Source organism: Helianthus annuus, chromosome 9 (assembly GCF_002127325.2).
Source record: "Helianthus annuus cultivar XRQ/B chromosome 9, HanXRQr2.0-SUNRISE, whole genome shotgun sequence".
Classification (NCBI taxonomy): Eukaryota; Viridiplantae; Streptophyta; class Magnoliopsida; order Asterales; family Asteraceae; genus Helianthus; species Helianthus annuus.
Window position 1 is genome coordinate 30,257,714 of NC_035441.2, and position 14,868 is coordinate 30,272,581.

At 35.9% G+C, this 14,868-nt stretch overlaps 1 long non-coding RNA gene across 2 annotated transcripts; it reads right to left on the reverse strand.

Moving 5' to 3' along the window:
* Window positions 1–543: 543 nt before the first annotated feature.
* Window positions 544–6,795, reverse strand: LOC110877351. 2 transcript variants are annotated; one of them, XR_004866700.1, is made up of 4 exons: window positions 6,456–6,792; window positions 6,097–6,370; window positions 4,407–4,514; window positions 544–4,326 (listed from the first exon to the last, which is right to left on the reverse strand). It is a non-coding gene; the product is annotated as an uncharacterized LOC110877351 (long non-coding RNA). The 2 variants fall into 2 exon arrangements; XR_004866699.1 differs by having other exon boundaries at window positions 4,407–6,370; window positions 6,456–6,795.
* Window positions 6,796–14,868: the final 8,073 nt, after the last annotated feature.

Sequence of the window (14,868 nt, forward strand, 5' to 3'; positions counted from 1 at the left end):
CGACCAGTACCCGAACCCTACCCGACCCCGAAAATAGGGTATTCTAATACCCTGGTATAGAAAACCCGAACCTGAACCCGGGTACACAGAATATGGATTTCATGGCCAATACCCAGACCCTAACCGACCTGGTTGTTGACAATACCCAAAAAATTTAAAACCCGGTCATACCCAAACTCAGGTATGTACCCGAACACGGATTTTAGAAAAAACCTGATTTGTGCACCTCAGGTTATACTGCTCCACAAAAATCTGGATATGGTTGATATACCCATCAACCATGTTTCTTTTAGAGACAAAATGGGTTGATGACTTCTTGAGTTGTCCCGAACTCAGAACAAGCTACACAAGCCCAGCTAAGCCAAACTAATGGATGGGCAGAATGCGTGGGGCCAGCCCAGACATTAGTCTTGGACAGATGTATGTGATCAGCCCAAACGTGAATCCATAGCCCTGACCTTAATCTACATAGCCTGCTTAGAAAAAACTAAAAAGAAAAAGAAGGCAAACTCAGCATAACATATAACATAAACCAAACTAGTTGATGTCCCACCTGCGTTGCGGGGCGATGGCCGAATAATGACCGAGTATTAGGCAGCTCATTGACACAGAAAACAATTAAATCGAGTAAACCAATTAAAATAAAACACTTTTATAGTTTTGATTAAAAAAACTAAAACAATTGCAACATTGTAATTTTTAACTAAGGGAAAGTTGTATTTTTTGAATTTGCCAAAAGGTAAAGTGATGGCAGTACTGTAAATTTAAACGGGGGGCAAAATTGTAATTTTTCACAGGGACAAATTCGTAATTTTGAACTTAGGGTAACAGCGTAATATAAACTTGAACTAAGGGCACAATCATAATTTTAAGCTGGAGGCAAAACCACAATTTATTTTGAACCGAGGGCAAAATCGTAATTTTGAGTTGGGGGCAAAAGCATAATTTTATTTTAAACTGAGGAGAAAACGTAATTTTGAACTGATGGCGAAATCATAATTTTTTAAACAGGGAAAACTCACATTTTTGAACAAAGGGCAAAATTGTAATTTTTAGCCGGGGGAAAAACAAAATTTTATTTTGAACTGGGGCGGAAAAGTAATTCTGAGCTGAGAGCAAAACCACAATTTTATTTTGAATCGAGAGAACAATCGAAATTTTGAGTTGGGGACAAAAGTGTAATTTTATTTTGAGTTGGGCAAAATTGTAATTTTAAAGAGGGGCAAAACCGTAATTTTATAGTGGATATAAAATAATAACTGGTTGGTCCAATGGGGGAGTGCAATGGAAAATAGTAAATTTGAATTGAGGGCAAAATCGTAGTTTTGAGATGGGGACAAAAGCGTAATTTTATTTTGAACTGGGGCCAAAACGGTAATTTTAAGCAGGAGCAAAAATGTAATTTGAAAATGAATATAAAAGAGTAAACTTGTTGGTCCAATGGGGGGGGGGAGTGTCAGGCAGCTGTCTGGCACTATTCCCCCAATTAGTAAATGTATATGTAGGATAATTTATGTTATTTTGATGGAGACCGATGGTGGTCTTGGTGGCTTTGGTCAATTTGTGATTTTTTTTCTTCCACTTTTTCTCCCTCTCAAAACAATTAGATAATAGATAATGAAAGAAAAACAATATTGTGATCCATTTTAGGGGTGTTGGAGTTCAATTTGGATTTTAAAAATACGAAATTCAATTTGAAGTCAAGGTTAAAATTCGGTTTTGAAACATTCGAATTCGAGTTCAATAATCGAATATAAATGAGATACGAACCTATGATTTTTAATTTGATTTGATTCAAAATTCGAATTCTAAGTTATATAAAGTTTCACCCAATTAAATTCCAACTTCTTGTGGCACTTCTTTTTGTTTTTCAGTGTTATTTTCATAACTATCACTAGCAATACTAAAAGTCATACATTTAAGGTCTATGTTTGAAGTTGCATATTTAGGCTATGTATTTTTTTTTATTTTGTAACAAGTTTTCCTCTGACACTAACTTTCGTTAACTTTTTATGAAATGACATATATACCTATTTTAGTAAATAAAAAGTAAATTGTCATTTTAATACTTAAGGTTTGGGGAACACTTTAGTTCAATTCATTTATCGTTGATGGGTCCAAACAGTTTTTAACATTACCATTTTAGTACAACTGATTTAACCCTATCCATTGACCTTATTTAGTCAAGGGTAATTTTGTTATTTCCCCTATTATTTTAGTTAAACCTTTTTACTAAATCCATCCTTTTAATTCCCCCTATTCTCACCAATCTATCTCTTTGTTTGCACCTCCCTCTACTCTCTCTCTCTCTCCATCTCTAAAAATCTTTTCATCCCTCTAAACTCTCTGCATTATACTTTCTCTCTCTTCGAATCTCTTCGTCTCTCTCTCTAAAGCTTAGACGGTGGTTGTGGATTTTCGACGGAGGTGGTGTAGATGTTTGGTTGGTTGGTGGTGGGTGTTTGGTGGTCCAAGTAAGATCTCTCTCTCTCTCTCTCTCTCTCTCTCTCAACCAAGTAAGATCTCTCTCTCTCTCTCTCTCTAAGAATCTCTTCATTTCTCTCTTTAGAACTGAGATGGTGGTGGTGGATTTTCGATGGTGGAGGTGAGGCGATGGTGTGGGTGTTCGGTGGCTGCGATGTGGTGGTGGGTGTTTCGGTCAATGTTTTAAAAACCAGTTTAAACCGACCGGTTAAACTGGATGCCGAAAGCTTCGCCGGCACGAATCATACCGGTAAAATGTAAGAACGACAAAGAAATTGTATCGCCAGTAAACTGGGCTATACCAAACCGATATACCAGTATCGGGCCAAAGGTTAAAATTTGGGCTTTTAATCTTTTATGCGTCCATAAAGGTGACGATTTACCTTGTTAGTAAAACCTAGCGCCCAAAAAGGTACCAATAGTGAGTTCTTGGATTTTTTTTATTATGGATTAATTTTTGGATTTTTTTATTATGGAATGATATAGTTTTTGATTATTTTTTAGTTGAAGTTGTATATAATAGATTTATAGGGTTAACAGGTCTACTCGGTTGAACCCCTTGGTACAATGCGGTTCAACCGGTTGAACCATTTCTGAACCTAACCCAGTAGGATTTAAAAATCGGCTTTTAAAACATTAGTTTAGGTGGTGGTAAGTGTTCGTTGGTGGGAGGTGAGATGGTGTTGGTGGGTGTTTGGTGGTCGCGGTGTGGTGGTGGGTGTTCGTGCAGGTGTTTTGGTGGTGGTGGTTGGTGTTTGCTGGTTAAATGAATCTAGTGGGTTGAAGCTTTAATTAAAATAACAGGGAAAATGACAAAATTGTCTTTGGTTAATTGAGTTCAATAGATTGGGTTAAGTTAGTTGAATTAAAATGACAATGTTAATACTTTTTAAACCCATATGCGATAAATGAAACCTTTGGACTAAAGTGTCAAAATGGTCCAAAACTCAGGGACTAAAATGACATTTTACTCTTAAATAAATTTAAACACCGATAAGTCTTCCCACCCCTCAGATCATCTAATTCGTTAGCAAACCCCCGTTGACGACCCACCACCATTTCCCTCTCCCTCGATGATCCTCTTCATGATTTCATAAAGAAAAGCCTAAAAATAGCTTAGGGGTCGAAACATTCCATATTTATAGGGTTATGTCGGAGAACACTATGCTCGATTTCGGTCAGCCAATTTTGATCATGTTCCATATTGGTTATGTTACATTTTGTTCATGTTCGACTTTTCCCAATTTTTATAAAAAGGAATCAAGGAGGGTGGTTTTTGAGCACATGAAACTGGTTGAATTATTACAATAGTTTCACCACCCCACTATGGGTAGGGGTGCTTAACGGGTCGGGTTCGTGGGTTGGTGGGTTCAACCCGACACAAACCCGAATAAATACACGAACCCGAACATGACCCGAACCCGGAAAATCTGCTAGACATACAACCCGAACACGACTTGATTTTTCACGGGTTAACCCGAACACGACCCGCTTGACCCGAAAATTTAATTTTTTGCTCTAAAATTCGAAAATCTTACTTAAAAGAGAATACAACATCTTAATTAAAACACACCACAAAATACATCCTTCAATAAGTTCTTTTGAACCAACAAATCATAGGATCTCAAGTTAAAAATTACCACAAAATACATTCTCCAAAATACTAAAAGTACCAAAAGATGATAAAACTTAAAAAAAAAAACAAATGAAGCTACTTCAACAAAATATAACATGTGCTGGTTTTCAATCTTCACTTTCCATTGCCTCTTCGCCACCATTGTGTTAGAGAAATAACTTCTTCAACAATAGCATCCATTGCTTCCTTTTCTTTTGTTTGCAAACCTACGACAAAAAAAAAATGCACTAATATTCAACATTGAACAACATAGTACAACGAGATAAAAAAGGAAATAAAACATTACCTGAATCTCCAAAAAGCCAATCCCGACTACATATCACTGACTCAACAATTTGTGGGGTCAATGTGCTACGATATTGATCAAGAATTCTTCCACCAATACTAAAAGAAGCTTCAGAAGAAGCAATAGTTGATACTGGATTAGATAAAACATCTTTTGCCATTCTACACAAATTTGGATAACGATATGCATGTGCTTTCCAAAAATCAAGAACTTGGACATTTTGAGATAAATCAATTCTTTGTTCATCTAAATACATCTCAAGTTCACTCTTTTTCAAAGTTGTATTAATAATATCAAATGTTTCAAACTTCTACAAAATTATAAATAACAATCAGACACTATGCAGGGAAAGTTAGACATAAGCAAAACAAAGAAATGGTGTGTCTCTTCCAAACATCCATTGATTGTTGGTTGACTCTTGTTGCATTCTTAGACTTATCCACATCACAAGCAATAGTAGCTGCTGACCCATGTTTTTTTTTCTAAATACCCATCATAAATGCCAAAAAGTGTGTTTTTTACCTTTTTAAACTCAGTTGATTCTTCACCATACAGTTTATTATATGCTAACTCTAACATGCGCAATTTATATCGAGGATCAAATATCACAGCCATAGCTAATACAAGATTAAATTCAACCCAATATTTGTTAAACTTAACAAACATTTGTCCAGCTATCTGTTTCATAAAAGTATCCGAACTTTGACAGGCTTCAACCAACTTTAGCTGAATGCGAAACACATGAGGAAAATACAAATTGGATGTAGTATAATATGATCCTAAGAAGGCTTTAGTTGCATTGTCAAAGATTTCAAGAAAGCAACATATAGTTTCGATTCTCTTCCACTCCTCTAAAGATGGACAACATTTGAAGTTTGAATCACTTAGTTCCAGTTGATAGAAAGCAAGTTGATAGTACAAAGCACTTGAAAGCATTTTATACGTTGAATTCCATCTTGAAGTAAACCTTTTTTATCATCAAGAGAAATCTGCCCAATACATTTTCTAAAACTATCTTTTCTTATTTGTGAACCCTTTATATATTTGACACACTCTCTTACTTTGTCCACTGATACATCAATCTTTTTTAAACCCTCTTGCACAATTAAATTCAATATATGTGCGCAACACCTTATGTGAAACAAAGCACCATCATACACTAACGCATCTTTTAACTTTAACTGAGAGCGAAGAATATTAACACAACTACCATTCGCAGATGCATTGTCTAGTGTAAGAGATAACAATTTCTTATCGATATCCCAACAAGCAACCAAAGTATGGATTTTTTTTCAAATAAAGAGACTCCATTGTGAGGTGGAGGCATATATGAAAAGTTAAGAATTTTCTTATGCAAAACCCACTCACTATCAATGAAATGTGCTGTCAAACTTATATAACCATCAATAACTATAGAACTCCAACAATCAGACGTCAAACAAATTCGACCAGGACATAAACTTAATTCGTTTCGAACCTTATCAACTAATGAAGCATGCATTTTCTTTATATCTGTTCTAGCAGTGTGCCTACTAAAAAAAACTAACCTTCGGTTCCAAATACTTTAGCAAATCTCTAATTCCTTCGTATTCCACAAAACTAAATGGTAAATCATGTCTAATAAGAGCTTGAACTAGCAACTCTCTAAACTTTTCTTGACTAAATTGAGGATTTCTAGAAAGAAGCGAACCTTGATTAGAGGATAGAAGAAACTGGCCAATGTCTTTAGTTGTCGTTTTCACACAGCTTTGTATGTGTCGATTTAGATTACCCGTGCCATTCTTGCTATCAGCCCTATACTTGTTTCCACACTTTTTGCATTTACACATTAACTCCACTCCCGGTTTTGTATCTAAGATTTCAAAATAGTTCCATACCTTTGAAATCAACTTTCTCTTTTCCCCCTAACTTTGGATGCAACATTCGAATTCAAAGATTCAATATCTTCATCATCAACATCATCACTGACAATATTTTACCCATAAATCATAAAAAAAATATCTCAATTGGACACTAAGACATAACATACTAATATGAACAATATCAGACCTGAGAGAATTCGATTGGGATAGATAGGGTTTAGAACTCTGATCGATTGGAATAGATAAAGTTTAGAACTGCGATTGATTGGAATATATAGGGTTTAGAAGATTATTACTTGTACTGAGAAGCAAATCCTCAACGATTATTACTCTGTATTCGCAAAGTGCTGCCAAGACAGAATCACAGAAACAATATATATAATATATTGGACTTTTGGTGAAGGGTTTAGACGATTTTCAGAACTGAGATTGGCGCCTGAATGACAGATCGTTTCATCTTCTATCTTGGAACGAAGCAAATCTGATACTACGGCCGCCCTAAATGGCCAATCAAATATGCGATCTTATGTTTACCAATATAGTTTTAATTCAAAGCAAATCCTCAACTATTTATATTGGCAGAATCTACCCTAAACTTTTATATATAATAAGGACTTTTATAGATATATAACAAATGGGTTAACCTGCGAACCCGACGGGTTTGACCCAAACCTGACCTGTTTAGCTAAACGGGTTCGCGGGTTCGACCTGAAACTGACCCGAACCCGTTTAGGGTAAACCTAAACACAAAAAGGTCGTGTCGGGTTTTCGTGTCATGTTGAAAATTCACGCCCCTAGTTGGGTATAATGTGAAATAGAGTTTTGTTTTCCTTTTCTTAAAGTTCTTATATCTTAGAATGAAGTAGTTTCTCCTTATTTTTTTCTCAGCAAAGTACGCAAAGTACGTTAGTTAGGCAACGTGTATTTTTATTAAGTTTAAATAATAAGATTAGATTAAAAGAAGATGAAACACCAACGTACATGTTATTAAACCAAAAACGGTCCAGGTAAGCGCGCAACGCGTGCAGGGTATTACACTAGTTACATTTAAAATTAAAAAAACACATTACATTTAATACATAAAAATTAAACATAAAATAAACTAATATTTAGAAATTGCATGGCCAATTATATTTTTTGCGATATCTCGTTTCCTCGCGAGAATAAATGGCAACATCTCGGGTGGAGCATGGTCGTGTGACTCAGTAAATGTCTTCAAATCCCGATCATACATGAGTTGTTTCACCGCCTCGCGTTGTTCTGCCACTAACGCTATGGTGTCTTCCTCGCGTTTCTTTCGTATATTCGTCAACTCTATTGCCCGTGCCTTTTTTTCTTCTTTCATAAGAGTGTATTGCGCGAGCTTCTCGGTGAGGGCCTCTTGGCTATCGTTTGATGATGATGCCGGCCTCTTGTCTTTCCTTTTTTGTCTTGTTGGTGACGGGTCTACGTTTATGTCCGGTATATCGATCAGTGACTCAGTTCCCGGTGTACCCGCATAGGGCGACTTTCTTTTTTGTCCCGAACCTTCGCTATCTTCACCCAACAATGGTACCGTTGTCCATTTGTCATGTTTACGAACGACCTCCCATGCCTCAATATGTTACTCGGATATTTTTTTTTGAAATCACTTAAAGCCCTATTCATGACGTTGAGGTCGCTAACACCACTACCACGAATACGATCCTACATAGATAACAAATATAAAGTAAAAAAAAAAATTAAACATAAACAATTTTATGGAAATTATTTTTTAAATGTTATGGAAAAGTAAACACATTACAAATAAAATATTACCGCTTGTTGCCAAAGACCGTTGAAGTGGTTTATCTTACTCAACATAGGGAGCCATTTTGAACGTACTTGATGAATTGTTCGAGTACTGTAGGATCGTTTGCTGACCCAACGAGTCGTTCAAAAGAGATCTTAGACTAATCCAGAGGCGGAATTCATTGAATTAGTCTTCGTAAAGCTTGATTTCGCTCTTTAATGTCTCCTGTATTGATTAACTGTCAAATTACAAGCTTGTAGGATCGTTTGCTGACCCAACGAGTCGTTCAGAAGAGATCTTAGACTAATCCAGAGGCGGAATTCATTGAATTAGTCTTCGTAAAGCTTGATTTCACTCTTTAATGTCTCCTGTATTGATTAACTATCAAATTACAAGCTTGTGGAGACAATCGGACAGGGCTTCGCCTTTACACCTTGGAAAACACCTACACATCACTGCTTGAACCGCTCATCTGGACTCCTATATATAGGAAACATAGGCCGCTCATATGGACAAGTCCATATGAGCGATCCAACCAAGTGACAAATGAGCGATCCATAATGATTGCCACATAAGCGACCCACCTATTCTACCCTATAAGCGGCCCTCAACATTACAAGATTTCTCGTTTACCGTTCACTATACAATCAGCCCTATCCTAAGACTCGAACTAAGATGTAGTCGACAGACAACTGCACCAACAGACTCCCCCTTGAATGTTGACGGAATCTTCAGTGAGAGTCTTCAATCATTCACAGCACCTCAATCTTGTTCGGTCTTCTTCAGGAACTCTGCCTGGAATCAAATCTTTCTTCAAGAATTTCTTCTTGGAATTATATGCCTGGAACTTTCTCTGGCTCTAACTTTCATCAGACTCCCCCTATCATCATGCTGGGATCTCAGTCTGGAAATCGTTATCACCATTGAAATCAACTCCTGGCTTTCTCTGTTTAAGCTCTTCTCTGATTCTGATGTATCTCCTGGTTTTCTGTAGCAACAGGATCAGAAACCTGCAAAACTCAAACACACTATCACAAATTAACATAATTTGAAATTCAATTTAATGAATCAGCAAATCATGTAATAAAAATTATGAAGATCAAACTGTAGGTTACCATTCAACTTAATCATCAAGTTAATGAACCAATTTTGCATTTCAAATCTTCAGAATTTAACACTCTCTCCCAAACCACAAGTTCAACATGTTTAGCACGTAAAATGTCAAATATCAGTTCTTCACACTCTGTTGTCGAAAATCTTTTTGTAGTTTTCAAATATCAAGCAAAAATACAATATTTTTGGATTTTTGGATTTTTGAATTTAATGAAATACAGAAATAAAACACTATTTTTGAGAGATTGTGCCAGAGGATCATATCGGATTTTGAGACATATCACCAACACCGTTGATCTTGATTAATCAGCAAATGTTAAAAACAAATTTACTTCTGATTGTCAGTATTGTTGTCCACTTAAACCTCTACACAAGTTTTCAATTGATTCAAGATACGCATTTAATGTCTTAGCACTTAAATTTATTTGAGTATCCCACCTCTTGGATATACTCCCGTATCCAGATCTCAATATTCTGATTTATAGGTAACTATACTACAAATGATATCTGTATATAAATTAGGGGAAATATGCGAAGACTGAGGGATCTCAGGTCAGAACTTCCGTTCAGCAGAGAGATATCAGTTTCGACTTGGCAGTGTGTCCCCTTTAGAGGATCTTTTCAGCTACAACAACTGATCATCAATTTTATTGTCTGATCAGCTGAGGGCTTTATGCTATGTTTCAAGCATATTGCAGCAAGTATTAGCCAGGGACTAGGTCAGAACTACCGTTCAGCAGAAGTCCCGGAATAATACCCCAGACATCATTCGAGTATAAGAACCTAGTATTTCAAAATAAGAAACCTTTCAAACGAGATTTCAGGGGTTACCTATATATCCAAGTAGTGTTCCCCACAAAATAAGTAAGTTTGAATTTAGGTTTATATCTCGAATACAATTTACTAACTGTGTGAAGTCTACTGACACATCATTAGTAAGACTTGTTTTAAAAAACATTTTTGTCTTTACAAATCTCTAGCATGCTGTGATAGTTCACCGATGTACTATCATCTCCTCTTTTTGCAGCAAAACTCATTTTCATTTTTCAATTTTTTAAAATTTTCAAACAATTTCTTACTCCCCCTAAAATCAAAATATGTTTCAATTTTGATTTTCTGAGGAAAAATTGAAAACAAACTATACAAGGAATATGACAACATTGTGTGAATTACCTCAATTCACCATTCTCATGCAAAAACAATCAGAACTCCCCCTCACAACAAACTATTTTCCCATTTGTGATTTCAAAACACTTAAGTTTGTTTTAATCAAAATGGTTTTTCCAGAAAAATTAGTTTGTGTTCCAACCATTTATAGGTTCGGGGTTATCTCTTCATCTTGTTTTCTTCAAACATTTTAAAGATTTATCATTTCCAGTTTTAACATAAACCATCTTGGAGAAAATCAAGTACAATTTAATATCCCTGATTTACCACATGTAAAGCGAAAAATCACCAAAGTGAAATTTCTCAAGAAATGTGCCGATTCATGATCCACGATACCATCTTGGGATCTCCGGCAAGTCAGGTTTTTCATTTAAACAGATTCACCCAAGCCTGACGGTCCTTGGGTGATTTCGAATTCTTGTTCAACAATGATGGAAAATTTGCATCATTCATTGTTAAACCTGAATTCTCCTTTTTTACCTCAACCAATGGCTCCTCTGGTTTTAACGAACCAGAATCATTGCCTGCAGGTGGCTTGTCTGACTTTGACCTGTCAGATTTATCGCCGACCTTCTCCTTTTTCTTCTCCTCTTTTGTCCCCAGATTTGTATCTGATGAATTCTTTTTCCTTGTTTTTGCAACTGAGGGAATCGATTCATCAGAACTTTAATCTTTTTGTCTGGTGAACCCGAGGACAATATCTTTTCGAGATACTCTCTCGCTTTCTTCCTCTTCTTCCTCAGTCTGTCTTTCTGCCCCTGTGAAAGTTTTACTTTCTTTTCTTGAGTTGACTGTTCTTGAACTTTAGGTTTCAGAACCTTCTGTTCCTGGGGCTTGACTTTGACTGGAATCTTTGCCGTTTTCTGAGAATTAACCCTCAATCTTTCACTAGATTTCCTTGGGCAATCTCTGGCAATGTGACCTTTGATGTTGCAATTAAAGCACCTCCTGGTCTCATAACTCCAATACCGGCAGTTAACAGCAATGTGTCCATGAAAGCCGCAGCTGTAACACACTCTGTTATCGTACCTATCACCATTTTTAGTCCAAACACTCAGATCAAAACATTGTTTGGCTTGGTGATACTCTTTTCTTAAATCTGCTGGATTTAGCTTTTGAGCACTATGGTTGGATGATCTATCTGATGACCTTTTACTATCTTTTTGTTTCTGTTCCACTTTCTTCTTCAAAGGTTTCTGTTTAGAACATTCACCTTTTTCAGTCGATTGTAGAACAGATTTCTGAGATTTTTCTTTTAAATTTAAAACCAATTTTTGTTTTTCAATTTTAATCCTTTTATCATCAGATTTTCCATCACAACCTTTATCTTTGACATTGTCAAAGTTTGTGACATTATCACTCATTGGAACAGAATTGATTGGTTTTGGACATGGAAACTTCAAACTGTCTGATGAAGTCACAAAACCTATCAATTTCTTCTCAAGTTCATCAATCTTACCTCTGGAATTCTCAGCTTCTTTTTCAAACTGAGATATTCTTTCGAGATGAGACTTGATTGAATTTTCATTTTCATTTTTCAAATTTTCAAGAACAGATTTTTCATTTTCCAAAACTTTTATCTGTTCTTGGAATTTTGATTCATTTGCTTTCAAATTTTTGTTTTCAAGCTTAATCCAGAAATCCTCATCTTTTGACGATTTCTTTTTGCTTTCAAACTCTATTTCAAGCTCTTTGATTTTCTTTCTCGCATTTTCACATTCTTTCTCCAAATTTATAATTTTCTGAAGATGTGAATTGATTAGTTTTTGCTTCTCAATGTTGTTTTGGCTAAAAACATTTCTCCCATCTTCAAGAATTTTTAGTTGATTTTGAAATTCTTTTTCATTTTTTGATTTTTCAATTTCAAAATCTTTAATTTTCTTTTCAAAAACCTTTTCTTTTTCTTTCAAATTCTTGTTTTCAAATGTCAAACTGTTTAAACCAACCAACAGTTTGTCATTTTCAGCTTTCAACTTCTCACAAATTTCCTTCAGAATAAGAATCTGATTATCATCAGTCTGTTTCTCATTTCTCAACTTCTTGATCTCCAATGCCAAACTTTCCGCATCTTTGACAAGTTTGTCATTGTCGGTCTTCAAGTTATCACATTTGAAACACACTGATGCAGAACTTGAAGCTTCATTCTCCACAGATTCTTCATCCTTTACTGATATTTCTTTTGTTTCTTTCTTGTACGTACCTGCACAAACAATTTTTACAAAATCAAGAGGTTTTAAATTTTCATCAATATAACATCCCCTTTTATAATCATACCTCATGTTTTGTTTTGCACCAAAACATATGCAAATTCTATTGTTAATCTCAGTAATTACATCCAAATTGATTTTATCTAGATTTCCCAGATTCAGTCTTTCTAGATTCTCTTTTACTCTATTCATCAATATCTTCTTTTTATCAAGATTTTTATAATAACTTTTTTGAAGTTTACTGATGAAATCAGATGGATGTAATTTTGAGAATTTAGGTTTTTGTTTTAACTCCTTTAAAACATCATCCCATTCGGCAGGTAACGCGGCCTCCAACTTTCATGTCATTTCAGTATTTGTCAATTTTATATCAAATGATTTTAACTTGTCCATCATGTAATCAAATCTTTTTTCCATCTCTATCAAACTCTCATTCTGTTGACAAGCAAAATTTTCAAGTCGGAGAGTCCAACTATGCTTATCATCTTGATCAAATGACCTCGTACGATATCTCCCAAAATTATTTATCCTTCCAATAAAATCATTTTCCTTTTCGTGAAATATCATCGTCATATTTCAAATCCTCCTAACTTTGATAAATTGGTCAAACACTAAGCGATTCAATCAATCTGATCAATAACCGGACCAGTCAAACAAATCGTTCGAGTGAACTGTCAAATAAGCGGTCCACTAAAATTGTCTGATAAGCGGACCAACCAATATCTGAAAAAGTGGTTCAAATGATTTTCGAGCGATCCAGACAATTTTACTAATGAGCGGTCCAGACAATTTCAAATAAGCGAGTCTAGATTGTCCGGATAAACGATCCAGTCTAGTCCAAAAGAGCGGTTCAAACTCTTGAATGTTCGAGCGGTCCAGACTTTGTTTTTGGAGCGGTTCAAGAGTCCAAATTACGAGCGATCCAAGTCAATTGAACGAATAAGCGGTTCTCAAATGTAAATTTAGAGCGGTCCAAGATAAATTCGACCAATTGAGCGGTTCAAGATCCGTTCGGATAAGCGGTCCAAGAACAGTTCGATCGAGCGGTCCACAATTTCAAATCCAATTTTGACCCATTTAAACTTTGAATTTTGATCTGAAACTTTCCAGGGTTTGTCACGGTACTATTGCGCACAATCCCTGAGATTTTCAATAAATTTCGACCGTTGAAAATGTCTGAATCTGAAAAAGAAGGTGTAGAAGTGAGAATTTCGAGCGAAAATCGAGCTAAACGGTAAGAACTCTTCCTCCTGAGCTCTGATACCACATGTAGGATCGTTTGCTGACCCAACGAGTCGTTCAGAAGAGATCTTAGACTAATCCAGAGGCGGAATTCATTGAATTAGTCTTCGTAAAGCTTGATTTCACTCTTTAATGTCTCCTGTATTGATTAACTGTCAAATTACAAGCTTGTGGAGACAATCGGACAGGGCTTCGCCTTTACACCTTGGAAAACACCTACACATCACTGCTTGAATCGCTCATCTGGACTCCTATATATAGGAAACATAGGCCGCTCATATGGACAAGTCCATATGAGCGATCCAACCAAGTGACAAATGAGCGATCCATAATGATTGCCACATAAGCGACCCACCTATTCTACCCTATAAGCGGCCCTCAACATTACAAGATTTCTCGTTTACCGTTCACTATACAATCAGCCCTATCCTAAGACTCGAACTAAGATGTAGTCGACAGATAACTGCACCAACAAGTACTTCCGCCGACCGTTTCGTTGTAATGGACGAGAATTTTTTTCCAAAAACTATCCCCTTTTTGTGCATTTCCTATTTTCTTGTTTAAGGAACAATGAACCCATGCCTTGGCTGTAACACCCCAGCCCAGCTCTGAGCTGACGTGTCACTATTACAGAATCAGATACAAAAGGGCTTATTTTATTTTTTATCCAAACGAGTTTACAAAAGATTTATTCCTGATAATTTATTTCATACAATATTAAAACTACACACTAAGATTCCAACTTGTTTATTTTAGCTCTCTTCACACTTTCCCGCCATCCCTGCTAACCTGTAGAAAAGAAAAAAAAATCGAAGGAGCAAAATGCCACGAGCGGATAATGATAGCAATGAATAATGGATATGAAAGAAAAGATAATAATGTAATTGTAACTACATGATAGAATTCAATAACGTTACCATGTTATAAGATATACCCATCGAGCCCGATATATTTATATATAATAAACAGAACAGGCGGAACAGGCTAGCTAGTCCTGAACCGATGTGTGATGGCGTATGGGCATCATACAAACCATCCACCAGAAATAATAATATCCTAGGATCGATCCATACGCCTCGAAAAAATATATAGCTGGCCCT